Consider the following 15,676-nt stretch of genomic DNA (forward strand, 5'->3'; position numbering starts at 1 on the left):
AAGCTGACTCATAGAAGGGGTGAAGAGATGACTTGTACCTGACCTATTTGTATAGGCATATTTAACTGATCAATCACCAGCTCTTCCAAGAATGACCTGTGACTATGGAAGTCTTTACTGTTATCTGAATATTTCACAAAAAATATGATTTTAAGTATATATGGCACCTAGAGGGAATTCATGTTACTGTTATGCTACTTGTACATGCAGGGATCTGTTAGGAAAATTTCCATTTCTTCCACACTCCCCAATTAAGCAGACAGCAACAGAAGGGCAAATAGCACCGTTAGCAGTTAAAAAACCTCTACTATCATTTTAGAATAAAACCAAAAGCATCTGCAAAACAAGAACCTCTCTTGTAAAAGGTTGGTTGGTTTCTGAATACAGCGTGCTGAGACCTCACAGGTAACAGCGGAGCTACTGAAGGCCTCTTGCAAACAGACACGTGGTTCTTTTATGTTACTTTTCTTCATCTCCTCTTCACTCCGATGCTGCTTGAGAGACGCAAATATAAACACAGTGAATGGAGTGACCCAACACACGGCAGCCTTTCTCAGCAGAGAAAAATGCCTTCAATAATTAATGAGAGAAAAGGACGTGGAACCACTAAATCCAGCCTGAAGTTGATTACAGAGCTGTCAGTCATCTGCAGGGCAATGTAATGAAACAGAGCAACTCAGCAGCCACGATATGTATGAAAGTCATTTCCTATCACTTCTGCACATTTTTTTATGGGCTATAAAACTGACAATTGGATTATTAAAAGAAAAAAACTGATGAAATATGCCTGTTTTGAATGAGAACGGATCTCACTAATACAGCCCACACACACTCTGTCCTATTTTTATCCAGACTTCAGGAAATAAGTTATTCAAATATATTTAAATGAGATTTCTACCCCACCAATATAGTTTCATACTGCCTCATCTGTTGTGTCATGAACATAAACCAACACAGATTAAATTTATATTTAATTATTTTGTTACTCATATATCCTTCTATGCAAGATATGCCTGCCCCTAAAATGGCTGTCTGGTTATTTTGAAAGCTTATACTGCTTCTTATCTGAAGCAGAATTCAAATCAGTTTCTCAAGGCCATTATTAGCAGACAGGTAAACTTAGAACAAGGAAAATTTTTGTTTGGAGAAAAAAAAAATACTCAATTCTAACATTTTTGTTATTGTTTCATTTTTTCTTCTAGATCCTCTGATAGAGGCTTCAAATTCCTGATGAAATCTCATTGAATTAATCAAATGTAATGTGTTTTGGAAGCAGATGATTCTAGAAGTGCAAGGCTACATGGCTCTTTTGTCTTCCCAGAGCAAGTCTCCAGTGTCTATATCCTAGTAACATGCCAGAATACATCCGTTTTGAATTGACATCCACCATATACAGTCTTCTAAAAACTGGGAGTATTTCTGAGGATTTTGTCTGGTTCTGCTATTACTTGGGGTTTATTTTTAAGAAAGGAAAATTTACTCAGGCTCAGTCTTACTATTTTCAAACACAGCTGGCAAAAATGTGATTCCAGTAATTTTATCACTGATTTTACACAGTTCAGGATTAACCAGGACAAAGATTAACTGCTGAGTAGAACTGTAAACTCAACTCTGTGTATCCAGTTCTTTAACTCTTTGGAAGTGCGACTTGCCTTAATCTGAGGTTCTGCTATGCTGCCCAACTACAGCAGTGACCTGTGGGTCAGCAGGCTGCAAAGGATCCTTATAACCAACCTCCTCTGAGTCACTGTATGACTCCTGTCCAGATTTATAAGTTCAGCAAACAATTATTACTAATGACCTTTTTCTTTTAGCAATTATGGTTAATATATATGAGTAAACGAGGTTCAGCCAAGATTAGGAAGCTCAGAGGGAAATGTACAGGGACAGTGTGATTCCCGACGGGTCCCAATCCCTGCAGCCCCGGCAGCCATTGCGAGAGAGCCCCTGACGTGGCGGGGGGCGTTCCCACGGTGACGGTAACCACAACCCCTCCCCTTGCCTTGAAAAAGCCTTTGGGAGAGCAGCGACTAGTCGCTGCCCACCAGGTGCAGGGAGGAGCAACCAGCTTGTGTAGTGGGTGAGTCCCACCCACACTGTGCTGCAGCAGCGGGCGTGGTAGCTTGGGCAGCAGGGTGCAGAGAGCACTTGTTGCTTGTCAGCCCGTCTAACTTATTGCCAGCATCCCAGACTGCTGACGACCATGGTCGCCTCCAGGAGGAGAGCTTGTCTGAAACAGACTGTGGCTACGCAGACTGAGGAGGTTCTGTCCCGAACGGTGGCTGTTCAGGTCTCCGGCTGCAGGGAGTGCCAGAGCCTGCTGCTGCCGGGGGAGAGAGGCCAACACTCCACCTGTGTGAGGTGTGAGCAGGTGCAAGACCTGCTCGACATGGTTGTGAAACTTAAGGAGGAGGTTGAGACACTGAGGACCATGAGGGAGTGCGAAAGGGAGATCGACTGGTGGAGTAACACCCTGACGTGCCAGTCAGAAAGGTGCCAGGGAGGTACCCCCCAAAAGGAAATGGACCTCCTGCTCTCTTGAACAGAGGCAGAAGTCCTGAGATGGCCCCACCCTTGTTGCTGTCGGGCAGAGGTAGGGAACCTAAAAGACGATGAGGGTTGGAAGCGTATTCCGGTTCGGCGTCATGGGCAGCCCCCCTCCCTGCCTGCTTTGTCTCCCCAGGTGCCCCTCCGTAATAGGTTTGAGGCCCTGGATCTTGAAGAAGAGGTAGGTGAGGAGGTGGTGCCAAGACTGCCTACAAGATCACATAGGAAGAGGCGGTTGACTTCACAACTTAAGACTGCCTCTGATAAGAAAGCAAGAAGGGTGATTGTAATAGGAAATTCCCTTCTGAAAGGAACAGAGGGCCCAATATGCAGAGTTGACCCTCATCTTAGGGAAGTTTGTAGTCTACCTGGAGCCCGGATCAAGGATATCGCTAGAGAGCTCCCCAAACTGGTGCACCCGACAGACTACTACCCGGTGCTGGTCTTCCAGACAGATGGGGAGGAAGCTGCTTCCCATAGTCTGAGGGGAATGAAGAACGATTTCAAGGTCTTGGAAAGGATGGTGAAAGACTCAGGGGCTCAAGTGATCTTCTCTTCACTCCTTCCATCTTCAAGTGACGATGTGGGATGGAATAGGAAAATTCAGTCTCTAAATGGTTGGCCCCAAGACTGGTGCTACAGGCAGGGCTTTGGATTTTTTGATAATGGTTGGTTTTATAAGACACCAGTCCGGACAGTGTTACGCGGGAAAGGTTTATCTCGCAGGGGCAAAAGGATGCTGGGGCAGGAGTTAGCTGGGCTCATTTGGAAAGCTTTAAACTAGGCTCTAAGGGGGATGGGGTTGTAGCTGGGCTTGTCCCAGTGGGGCAGCATTCTAAAACTGATGAGGACCGGGTGGCCTCCTATGCCCCTAGGGAGAAATTGGTGTGCTCTGCTCGCTCCCTGAAGTGCCTGTACACCAATGCACGCAGCATGGGCAATAAGCAGGAGGAGTTAGAATCTTATGTTCGGTCGGGAGATTATGATCTGGTGGCAATTACAGAAACATGGTGGGACAGTTCACATGACTGGAATGTGGTCATGGATGGCTATGCCCTTTTCAGGAAAGACAGGCCAGCCAGGCGTGGTGATGGAGTTGCTCTCTATGTGAGAGAGCAACTACAATGTACTAAATTCTGCCCAGGAGTGGATGATGAGTGAGTTGAGAGTGTATGGGTCAGGATCAAGGGGCAGGCTGGCAGGGGTGACACTGTTGTGGGCGTCTATTACAGGCCACGAGATCAGGCTGAGGAAGCTGATGAGGCCTTCTATGGGCAGTTGAGAGTGGCCTCACAGTCACAGGCCCTGGTTGTTGTGGGTGATTTTAACTTCCCTGATGTTTGCTGGAAGGACCATTCAGCCAGCCAGCCACAGTCCAGGAGGTTCCTCCAGTGCATTGATGATAACTTCCTCATGCAGATGGTGGAGGAGCCGACTAGGAGAGGTGCACTGCTGGATCTCATCCTCACTAACGAGGGTCTGGTCGAAGCAGTAAAGGTTGAGGGCTGCCTGGATTGCAGTGACCACAAGATGGTGGAGTTCAGCATCTTGTGTGGCAGGAACAGAATAGCAAGTAGAATTGCAACCCTGGACTTCAGCAGGGCTGACTTTGGCCTTTCCAAGCAATTGCAGGGGGAAATCCCATGGGCAAGACTGCTTGAAGGAAAAGGGGCCCAAGATAGCTGGATTGCATTCAGAGATTGCTTTTTCCATGCTCAGGATCAGAGCGTCCCCACACGTAGGAAGTCAAGGAAGGGAGCCAGAAGGCCTGTGTGGTTGAATAGGGATCTGTTGGGCATGCTCAAGCAGAAGAGGAGAGTTTACAGGTCATGGAAGCAGGGGCTGGCCACTTGGGAAGAATATAAGGCTGCTGTTAGAGGATGTAGGAAGGCAGCTAGGATAGCCAAGGCCTCCTTAGAATTACAGCTGGCGAGAGGGGTCAAGGACAGCAAAAAGAACTTTTTCAAATACATAGCAGATAAAACTAACACCAGAGGCAATGTAGGCCCACTGGTGAATGGGGTGGGTGCCCTGGTGGCAGAAGATACAGAGAAGGCAGAATTACTGAATGCCTTCTTTGTCTCTGTCTGCTCTGCCAGAGGCTGTCCTGGGGAGCCCTGTACCCCTGAGACCACGGATGAAGCCAGATCAGTGGAGGAGTTTGTTTTAGTCGATGAGGACTGGGTTAGGGAGCCATTAAATAGTCTGGACATCCATAAATCCATGGGTCCACATGGGATGCATCCGCGGGTGCTGAGGGAACTGGCTGAAGTCATTGCTGGACCACTCTCCATCATCTTTGCCAAGTCTTGGGAAACGGGAGAGATGCCAAGGACTGGAGGAAAGCAAATGTCACTCCAGTCTTCAAAAAGGGCAAGAAGGAGGACCCGGGTAATTATAGACCAGTCAGCCTCACCTCTGTCCCTGGGAAAGTAATGGAACAGCTTATCCTTGGTGCCTTCTCAAGGCATATCAAGGATAAGAGGGTTATTATGGGCAGTCATCATGGCTTTACCAAGGGTAAGTCATGCTTGACCAACCTCATAGCCTTTTATGAGAATGTAACAAGGTGGATGGATGATGGCAGAGTGGTGGATGTGGTCTACCTTGACTTCAATAAAGCCTTTGGCACAGTCTCCCACAGCATCCTCACAGCTAAGTTGAGGAGGTGTGGTCTAGACAATAGAGTAGTGAGGTGGGTTGCAAACTGGCTTAAGGAGAGAAGCCAGAGAGTGGTAGTCAATGGTGCGGAGTCCTGTTGGAGGCCAGTATCTAGTGGAGTGCCTCAGGGGTCAGTACTGGGGCCAATATTATCCAATATATAATTAACGATTTAGACGAGGGAATAGAGTGTACTATCAGCAGGTTTGCTGATGACACTAAGCTGGGAGGAGTGGCTGACACGCCAGAAGGCTGTGCTGCCATCCAGCGGGACCTGGACAGGCTGGAGAGTTGGGTGGGGAATAACCTAATGAAATTTAACAAGGGAAAGTGTAGAGTCCTGCATCTGGGCAGGAACAACCCCAGGTTCCAGTATAGGTTGGGAAATTACATATTAGAGAGCAGTGTAGGGGAAAGGGACCTGGGTGTCCTGGTGGACAACAGGATGACCATGAGCCAGCACTGTGCTCTTGTGGCCAGGAAGGCCAATGGCATCCTTGGGTGTATTGCAAGGGGAATGGTTAGTAGATCGAGAGAGGTCCTCCTTCCCCTCTACTCCGCCTTGGTGAGACCACATCTGGAATATTGTGTCCACTTCTGGGCCCCTCAGTTCAAGAAGGACAGGGAACTGCTGGAGAGGGTCCAGCGTAGGGCAACGAAGATGATTAAGGGAGTGGAGCACCTCCCTTATGAAGAAATGCTGAGGGAGCTGGGTCTCTTTAGTTTGGAGAAGAGGAGACTAAGGGGGGACCTTATTAATGTTTATAAATATATAAAGGGTGAGTGTCACGAGGATGGAGCCAGGCTCTTCTCAGTGGCGAACAATTATAGGACAAGGGGTAACGGGATCAAGCTGGAACACAAGAGGTTCCACTTAAATTTGAGAAGAAACTTCTTCTCAGTGAGGGTGACAGACACTGGAACAGGCTGCCCAGGGAGGTTGTGGAGTCTCCTTCTCTGGAGACATTCAAAAACCACCTGGACATGTTCCTGTGCGACCTCACCTAGGCATTCCTGCTCCAGCAGGGGGATTGGACTAGATGATCTTTTGAGGTCCCTTCCAATCCCAAACATACTGTGATACTGTAAACAAGGTGGGCACATGATTCGAGTTATGTTTGTAGTGCACATTTATTTCATTGGGTGTAGAAGGCAGACATTACTATCTCACTGAATGAAATCAGTCACCACAAGTAAGCACGTTTCCAATTACTCTAACGGTTTACATCCACTTATGCCGGCAGTAAATTTGGCCATAAATTTCAGTGGTGCACAAGCATGGGTGGCTCTGGATGCAAAACTGTGCGTACAAATGACAAGGCACTCTGCAAGAAATGTCAACCTTAAAAATTGAAATGCTTTAAACCTAGTACTTTTAGATGTGTTGCCTAAGATTTGTCTTGTTATTTTGCCTAAAAAGCCTGTTCTTTAATTTTTTTGCATGATACTTTGGAAAGTATTTGCACTTCACAGTGAAAGGAATGTGAAAAACAACAATAATTTTGGCCTATATACTAAATACAGAATCAGAGACTTGCAGAGATGAAAGTATGAGATGCATCAGCTTGAGCTAAAAAGTGAAAATTATGTATCCAGGAGTTGTAAGAAATCATACTATCAGTTATCAATACACCAGGAATCTGAAAAACATGTTCACCAATAGATTTCAACAGGATTAGGTGGGGAGTCGGGTATAACACGGTTGTTGGGATCAAGGTAGAATGAATGCATAGGGAGTTCTAAACAGGACTGAATTTCAGTTGATTTTTTGTATTATTTTTCTGAAAATAAAAGTACTTTTGTTTATGTCAATATGTCATAAAGATAACATTTTCAGGCTGCATTCTATTTCCTGATAAATAACAATATCTATTAGTAGGCAAATATTTGTGCTGCATGGCAGCAACATATGTTATGTGCAGCTTGATGATTTAACTGTTACCCGGGTCAATAGAGACCAAATATTAGCTTGCATCACCTGGCAGATGTTCTGTGATGCAAAAGGAATTAATCAGTTGTATTCTTCTCCAGGCATCAATACCCACACGAAATAAAACATGAGATGGGAACATTTTTTTTTTTTGCCAGTTTCTAAGGAAAATAATATTCAAAGATCTGGACCAAGGTACCATGATAAGAACAGAAGGAAGGGTGACCCTTCACATTCTATACTGACTCTTTTATCGGTGTACACAAATTCCTCCACAGTGAACATGAAGAAAAATTCCAAGACATTGATTTCCTCTTCACCTTAGTATTTCCACTTCTTTTTTCCTTTTTTTTTTTTCATATGAAAGCAGAAATCTAAGAAAACCATGCTTTCTCTTTGCTTCTAAACTGCTTGTCCCCAGCACTAAAGACTTCTAAAGAATTTTGTATTGATTTTCAGCAGTCTCTCAAAGAATATTGCAGGCTATGCTTTTGATGTATTTCTGGACTTTCTTCATTTCCAGAGCTTTTTGATTGTCTGCGTTTTGCATCATTAGTAATACTGAACTCAGGTCTAATACTATTATTGGTAATACAGGAAAATCAGCACTATTCTGTTTATGAAACAAAACTATTTTTATTTTTTTTCTACTGAAGACCGCATGCAGTTGTCAATATATCCAATAGTAGAAGAAAATATACTGCAGGCAATTTCTAGCACAGTAAAAATCTTCCTTTATCAAAGCTGTAGCCTATTGAGTGATAATGAAGAAGTGGGTTAAAATATCGGCTAAAATATGGCTGGTCAGACTGGCACCAGAAAAGCAGCAGGTACATATATGCTTTCAAGTAAATTAGATCTCCAATTGCCGGGTCTTCATTCCTTGATTCCTCCAAGAATCCTCCTTGATTCCTTCATTCCTCTAGACTCTGATGAGGAACCTGATCAAACCTTGAAGCTAAACCTGATCTAAGCAGAGTTTTGGAAAAAATGACTTACTTAAATCCCTTCCAAATAAATTATTCTGTCATTCTGTGATTTCATATTTCCGCATTTTCCCACATCTCCCAAGTATTGTACAACATATATGTGATCCACTCTTTTGAGATCTCTGCTTCACTGATCTCCCTCTTTAAGAGGAGAGTAACATCATCCCCGTTCTGTGAGATCTTCCTAAATTAACCACTCACAGGAACAGGGCCACAGCACTGCACAAGAGACAAATCAGCATTTGGTGTGTCCCCCAGCTTCAAATATCACAGAATCACAGATTGGTTGTGGTTGGAAGGAATCCCTGGAGATCATCTAGCCCAGCCTCCCTGCTAAAGCAGGTACACCTAGAGCAGAGACCTGCTGCAGAGGACAGTCTCCTTAATGTGGTGCAATGACACTTCTCCATGACTTAAGCCAACAGTTAGGGTATATTGTTGACATATGATTCAAGTGTGTAGCCCTAGGCACTAATATAGGGGAAAAAAAGATTGTAAGTACTCTCCTGGCCATGGATGCTGAAAATTTAAGGACTTTAGGATTAGAATTTCTCTGTAAGAGCTAGGATAGGGAAAATAAAGAACTCATATCCATCAGTCTTCACTTGCCTTTGACCAGTTATAATGAGCATGCTCAGGATTTTGCATTCCTTAGCTGCAGTAAGTGCAGAGCTTTCTAAAGAGACCACTACTGTAGGTTTTGTCCCTCAGTCTAATAAGACAGATGCTGGAGAGCGATTCTTCAGAAAGTGAAGCAAGAAGAGCCAGTGGGAGAAAGACTAATCTCTGTATTGTAGTCACTGACTGTGGTGGTTAGGGGGACCTGGGGCTATAGTTTTGTGTCTCTGTGGGAATAGCCAACAGCCTGTGGCTCATGAAATAGATGATGTGTCAGATGGAAACAGCAGGGAGAGAAGAAACAAGTGACTGGGGACAGGAAGGAGACCATGAAGTAAGTCTGAAAAAGCCTCAGGGGAAAAAAATGATCAGGAGTTCATGTCTAAGCTTGATGGGTGTTTTATGAAGTAGAAGAAACAAAATGCTTGTCCAAATTACTTGTGTATATAGGCAAATATCCCATGCTGAGTATGTAGATTTGTGAAACTGCCTGTAAAAGCCAGATCAGAAAACACTGGTAATTTTTCAAATGTAGGGAAGTAAGGTAGGAAAAAAGCACTGAAATTTAATCTCTGAATTAGATGTTCTAAAGGCCACAAATCTTGGAAATAGTAGTCAACTTTATGCCTCAAACAAGTAATTTCTAGTGCTGTTACTTTCACAAGAGAAACACTCACGTAACATCAGTATAATGGTGGCTATCAGGGGTCTAACACTTGTTGAGAAGAGCAAGAGTTATGACCCTATTCCTTCATTTCCCTATGGTCCATATGTTTTACTCCTACATAAAGCCATTCCTCTTTTCTACAGGGTGTTGTGGACAGAAGATGACCAGGTTGGTCGTGTCTCATGGTAAAAGAGCAAAGTCCAGAGGACATCCCTGGAAGGTAGTTTTGAAAAGATAGAATGAGCTTGGATCGTTACTCAGTGTAAACTTTTGATACATCTAGAGTCAGAACTGCCCAGGTCTTGGCTTGGACAAGCGACCCTCTTGAACATCACTGGATGAGAAATCTTAGCTCAGATCAAATGATACAAGGCTTCTACAACCAGTTCTACATATATGCATTACTTGTTTACTTACTAGAACTGGTTAGATTCTCAAAAAGTGTGGTCATTGGTGTCAATTTGTTAGCATTATGATAGAACATTTGCTCTAGTTTAATGTTTATATATCAGCATTTTGATAGAGGCAGGAGGACAGATGATACACAATATAACCTCTGCTACGTAGCACAAATAGTCTATGACTAGTCTTCTGTGATACCTGTCAGTAAAAATGTTAACCAGACAGTATTTTATAGCAACTTGAAGCAGTGCAATGAGAATGAGTTGGTGTAAAATCAGCATTTTGGGGAATATATCTACAGGGGTTTTGACTACATATATGGAGACAGGAATCTGGCTTTACTGGCATTAATAAATGACCTGAAATTCTCTGCCAACAGTCAGGTTAGCCTCCGTTAAGTCATTGTACAGTCAGATTTGGACTTCTACTATTCAATAGACATTGATTTGCTCCACATTGTTGGCATGCAGACAGTATTTGATCGGGGTCTTATATACAGAGAAATTGCTGTAAAGTCAAGTAGATAAAGTATAGTCCAAAAAACACAGCCCAATTAGTACCTTGACCCAACCCATTTTGCAGCATCTTCAACAGATATACACTAGGGAAAAAAACCAAACCAAACCAACAAACAAGCAAACAAAACCCAAAACCAAACAAAAAAACAAACAAAACCACCACCACCACCACCAACAACAACAACAAAAAACAAAAACAAAAACAAAACAACAAACAAACAAACAAAACCGAATGGAAAAAAACACCACAAAAAAAAAAAAAAAAAAACAAAAAAAAAAAAAAAAAAACTCAGAAGTGCTTTTAGGGAAATTTTCTAGGATTTCCCCCCTGCACTAAAAATCCTGCATCCTCCAAAAATTTGCTCTTCACAGACCACCTTACAAAAACAGTCAAAATATCTGTTTTCCATTTCAAATTGCTCGTGTAGAAATTTTATCTTGCTAAAAGTCAATGGAAAAATACTTTGAAAGATAGAAAAAAGTACCTTTTATGGCAGTATGGAAACCTGTATTTTCTTAAAATGTGTGTTTATGAGCAATTTTTGAAGAAGTAATTTTTATGCTCTGTCAGCTGAAAAAATGTATAAATCTTGAAAATACGATTAAAAAATTGTACCAAAAATGAATAATATTGGAAAAACAGACTCAAAGTAGATATATTTTTGAAGCACAATTCTGTTTGTGAACTTTATGCATCTATAAACTGAAAAATACTGACTTTGCTTGAAACTAGTCAGTAATTGCTTAGTAATGCATCTCCGTAAGGCTCGTATCCAGCATTTAAGGTGCCATGGCAACTTCTGCAACTGTGGCTATATTTCTGTGAACTTCTGTAAAAGGTCTGATTTTTTCTGTTTTTTTGTAGGAGCTTAAGAAAAATATATATATCTTGGTCCTTTTGTAAACATTTCAGGGTGGGCTTTCTTGTTTCTGTATCTCTGAGTGACTGGGAGGTGGTAGGAGGGGTGTTTGTCATCACCCTTTGTAAGAAGTGGGCATCATGCCCAAGAGCAGGTGTTATTACTGCTGTAGGATATTTTGTATAAACACCTTGTGATGTGACCTACATATTCCCACAGCCTCTGGTGAGAATTAACGTTCATGTTCACAACATGACCCATTTCTCCCTGGCTTTTTAGTGCATCAAGAGCTTGTTAACATCACCAGCTGACTATAACATAACAAGCTGTCTCTTCTTCTCAAACACTTATACAATGCAGCAGTGTTAATGCAGGGTGAGACAGAGTAAGCACAATGTGGAGAAACACAAAAGCTGTTAAAAAGAATGATTTTGGAACACATGAAAATAGAGCATTGAGAGAGCTGTGACAAAAGCATGTTCTGTGTTCAAGTATCTTTCTAGTATTTTCCAGTGTATTCATACAATATTATTATAATAACTCTAAAATATATTAAACTTCCATTTTTATATTTTACAATTATATAAAAGTTCTGTTCATGCATTATGTACAAAGACATTATTATTTTTCTTTTATTTTTCTTTCTTAGTCTTAATTGGAATGAGAGCCACGGAAGAAGTTCGGTATGAAAAATCAGATAGGTAAAATTTGCAACTGTGGGGGAATTTAAAACTTCAGTTAAAAGAAGTGAATACATTAAAAAGCCAAGGCTGTCTCCTTACAATTTCTAGCTCAGTGTATGTGTGAGGTTCTGAGACATCTGCGTGCAAAGCCTACTGAGGTACTGCAAGTGTTACACAAAGTGTCAGGGGAGTCCTGCTGTCCTCATAGCTCCAAGCACCATCCCAGAGTGTTAGAGGTGTTTATAAGATCTCAAGAAGCCACCTTTATTTGGGCATTAAAGGGCTGTTATAAACTGGAATATTTCTGTTCCCTTTTCCAGTGACCTACAGCAATTATCGACCAAACAATTCCTTCCTGCTCTCCTTCCCAGTCATAATTCTCTGCAAGGACAGGCATACACCTTGGGAAAATCAAACATTCAAGGATCAGAAACCCACATGTGCTTTGCAGGCCTTGAAGAGATGCTTAGCTATGAAGGTCAAAGCATGGCGAACACTTCAAGGTAAACTGCAGAGGGTTCCTGTCTGGGTTTTGTTCTTTTCTTCTTTCTTTCTGCAGAAGAATATCATGTTGCCAAAGGCTTACAATGAAAAGCCTGGCACTTTTATATTACTGTAGTTGAAAGAGCACTGGCTGTATCATGGTGGATCACATGTACTCCTTGGAGTCAATTCTTCAGATACAACTGCTTAATTAAATTTTAAGCATTATTGATTTAGTTTACATAGCCTCCCCACTTCTAGTAACACTAAATCTGAAGCTGCTGCACTCTGCACCAACAACAACCAAAAAAAAAAGGGTTATTAAAAATTAAAGCACCTGGCTGGAAGATGCAGGGAATACCTTACAGTATGCAGAGCTTAATTACTGCTACCTATGTAATACTCTCCCTTCTGCAGAATGGAAATATAAAACAACTGAGAGGGGTTGAGGGGCAGGTTCTCACATTGTGCACATGAGGGTAGCAGTGTCTGTTCACTCAGTGGTGCTAACACCCTGTGGAGAGGAGGAATTGGCCTGATCTGTAGAAAAGTATTTGATCAATAGGAAGACAAACTAGCTATTAGTCAGTGGTATGCATGATGGGGTTGCCAGAACAAGTCTTTTTTATTCTTTCTGTTCTTCATTGTTCAATGCTGCTTGTCCATTGCAAGGCTTTATCTAGACTGTAAGTCAGCTTTAGTGTTGCTATAAGACAAACAGAGAGCCTGACAAGAGTAGAAAGGATAAACTGAATGACCTGGGTTCAATCTGGAAAAGACTGACAAATGCAGGTAACAGTTTTTCAATACATACAATTTGTAATAAAAAAAAAGAGAGTGATTAGTTCCTTTCCACAGTCCTCTGGATACCATAAGAAGCTTTACAGAATATTTATCGATTTAAGTCGAATATTACAAAATAACCCTCCCAATATGTATGAAATTCCAGAACAATGTGCCTAGGCGGGCTTGAGGAACCTTCACTGAAGGTTTTTAAGGACAACTAATATACAGAGTGTTACAAGTATTTTACTGCTGCTTCAGTACTGGTGGATGATTCCTTAAAGCTCAACATTTTTATGATTCTAGATTTACTGGGAACAGGACAGGCTGTGTCTTCTGATATGCTTGTGTGCCTGTGGATAGAAGATGCATTGTGTGGGTAGTTATAAAAGGACTTTTTTTTCCCCTGTTTTTTTTTTTTTTTATTTCTGCTTTGAAAAACTCCCTGTACTTGCTTGCCTTGCTAATGGCTGTAAAAATGGCCTAGAGATTTAGCATGGAGTTTGTTTTTATTTATATATGTATACATGATTTACACAACTAAGTAACTGCAGAAAAATCCATATAGCAATGGGGATGTTATTGTATCTGGACATTGGTTAGTTTTTTAAGCATATTATCACCACATCAGTTGTTCCTTTATTACCCAAACAAAGGCTGAAGCACTCATTTGGTTTCTGTCTTAAAATACAGTATGTTAGCAACTGTGGTCTTCTCTCTCCTCCTTTTCCCCACAGGCACTTTCTTCCGCTAGGTACGTGATCTGAGCAAGACAACACTGAAAGAAAAGATAAGTCTTTCAGGAATGCTTTCAGCTGCCACTTTAAAAACAACAATAATACTTATCTGGATATTATTATTATTATTATTGTTGTTGTTGTTGTTGTTACTAGAAATATTTTGAGAGTGAAAGAAACATTTTTCAAGACAGTTTTTCTTTTAAAAGCATAAAAACTTTTTAAAAAAATTGTTGACAGAGAAAAGTCTATGTTGCCAGACTTGTGACAGTAATCATAGAATCACAGAATCATTTCAGTTGCAAGGGACCCCCAAGATCATTGAGTCCAAACATGTTGCATTCTTTTAAAAATATAGAAGCCTGCTGAAGTATAGATACTTTCAGTGGCCATGAGGAGGCTTATATAGAAAGTCAAGCAATATATATATGCAGGGGAGGGCATAGCCTCTCTGAGGAAAAGAAATTCAGACTATGTGTGTGCATACAGGTAGCCCCAATCTTGAGCTCACATGCTCACCCACACTTTAATTGCATGTTTGCCCTAGGGAGGCAGGCTCACACATGCCACACAGGTAGCAGGGCTCCATCGACCTCTCTCTGACTTTGAAACTGCTATTACAAATAGTATGGAGAAAATCTTCACATATAGAGTTAGGTTTTGGAGACAATCTGATTGGAGGTGACCTGCTCAGCTTGTGGCTTCAGGCCTCAGTGGGAAGCAAAAAGGTTAATATGATAAAATAGAAATGCATATCCAGTGTGCATTTGGGATTCCTCTGCATTAACCATTGCAGCCTGCAAATTCAACACCCTTTCTGCACACCTGCTGTGCCATAGCGGTGGTTGTCATTTCTCCCACATTTTCTCCATTAGCTTTCCATAACATTGCACTTGGCAGTACAGCCTATGACTTACTCAATCTTGGTGCTTTCTGAGCAGAATTTTGTCTATGTTCCGCTGTAGTAAAGAACCATCTTTGCTCTAGCCAGGCTACATAGATGTGCATTCAGATCTTATCCACATTCCAAGGTACAGGCTGCCAGGGCTTAGTGCCGATGCCTATACAACAAAGCTAATACACATTTTGAAAACAAACTCCAGTCTTGCAGTTTCCCCACCTTGACCCTTCTTTGGAAGGAAACCCTCTCCTTGAGTTTAAGGAACAGTGTGCAAATAGTCATCTCAAGAATGAGGCTGCAGAGAGCACCCAAGGGATGAGAAACAGCTTTCCTCCTCATGAAAGCCATGTGCTGGTGCACTACGTGTGACAGCCACTTCCCCAGGCAGCTCTGCCAACACACCTTTCATCTGGCTCGCACGTTCTTTCAGTGCTTGTGCCTGATTTTAATGAGCAGCCGGGGGTTGCGCAGGCTGGTGCCAGGCTGGGCTGGTTTTGTAACGGCTGAGTTACAGCTGAATGTGTGCCTAGAGATGAATGGGACCCCTGGATTGTGCAGTTTTTGCAGAAGAAAGTTCTCCAATTACATTCCCCTCATCCTTTCCTTCCCCTTCATTTGAAAACTTAATGAGAGCTTAGAAGCTAGGGCTTTTTTAAAGCGAGCCAATTATTTGCTTCTTTTCCTAAGGAAGTAAACTCTGCTTTTTACTTCTTCCAATGCCGCCCCTTCCCACCTCCTGCAACCGGATTCTCACTGGTCACAGTGAAAATCACATAGTCTCATGCTGCTAACAGAAAAATCCATGTTGCTATCAGCCTGTGGGAAGAACATAAAGAGCTTCCTCCTCACTGTGATTACTGCCTTCACATTGCTGAGTACAGAGAAATGGCTTATCTC

At 42.2% G+C, this 15,676-nt stretch overlaps 1 long non-coding RNA gene across 1 annotated transcript; it reads left to right on the forward strand.

The window, feature by feature from the left end:
• The first annotated feature begins 1,961 nt into the window (after positions 1 to 1,961).
• LOC135578988 (uncharacterized) lies at positions 1,962 to 15,376 on the forward strand. Its single transcript, XR_010471193.1, has 4 exons — positions 1,962 to 2,080; positions 9,556 to 9,632; positions 12,196 to 12,378; positions 13,879 to 15,376. It is a non-coding gene; the product is annotated as an uncharacterized LOC135578988 (long non-coding RNA).
• The last annotated feature ends 300 nt before the right edge of the window (positions 15,377 to 15,676 follow it).

The sequence above is a fragment of the Columba livia genome, chromosome 1 (assembly GCF_036013475.1).
Source record: "Columba livia isolate bColLiv1 breed racing homer chromosome 1, bColLiv1.pat.W.v2, whole genome shotgun sequence".
Classification (NCBI taxonomy): Eukaryota; Metazoa; Chordata; class Aves; order Columbiformes; family Columbidae; genus Columba; species Columba livia.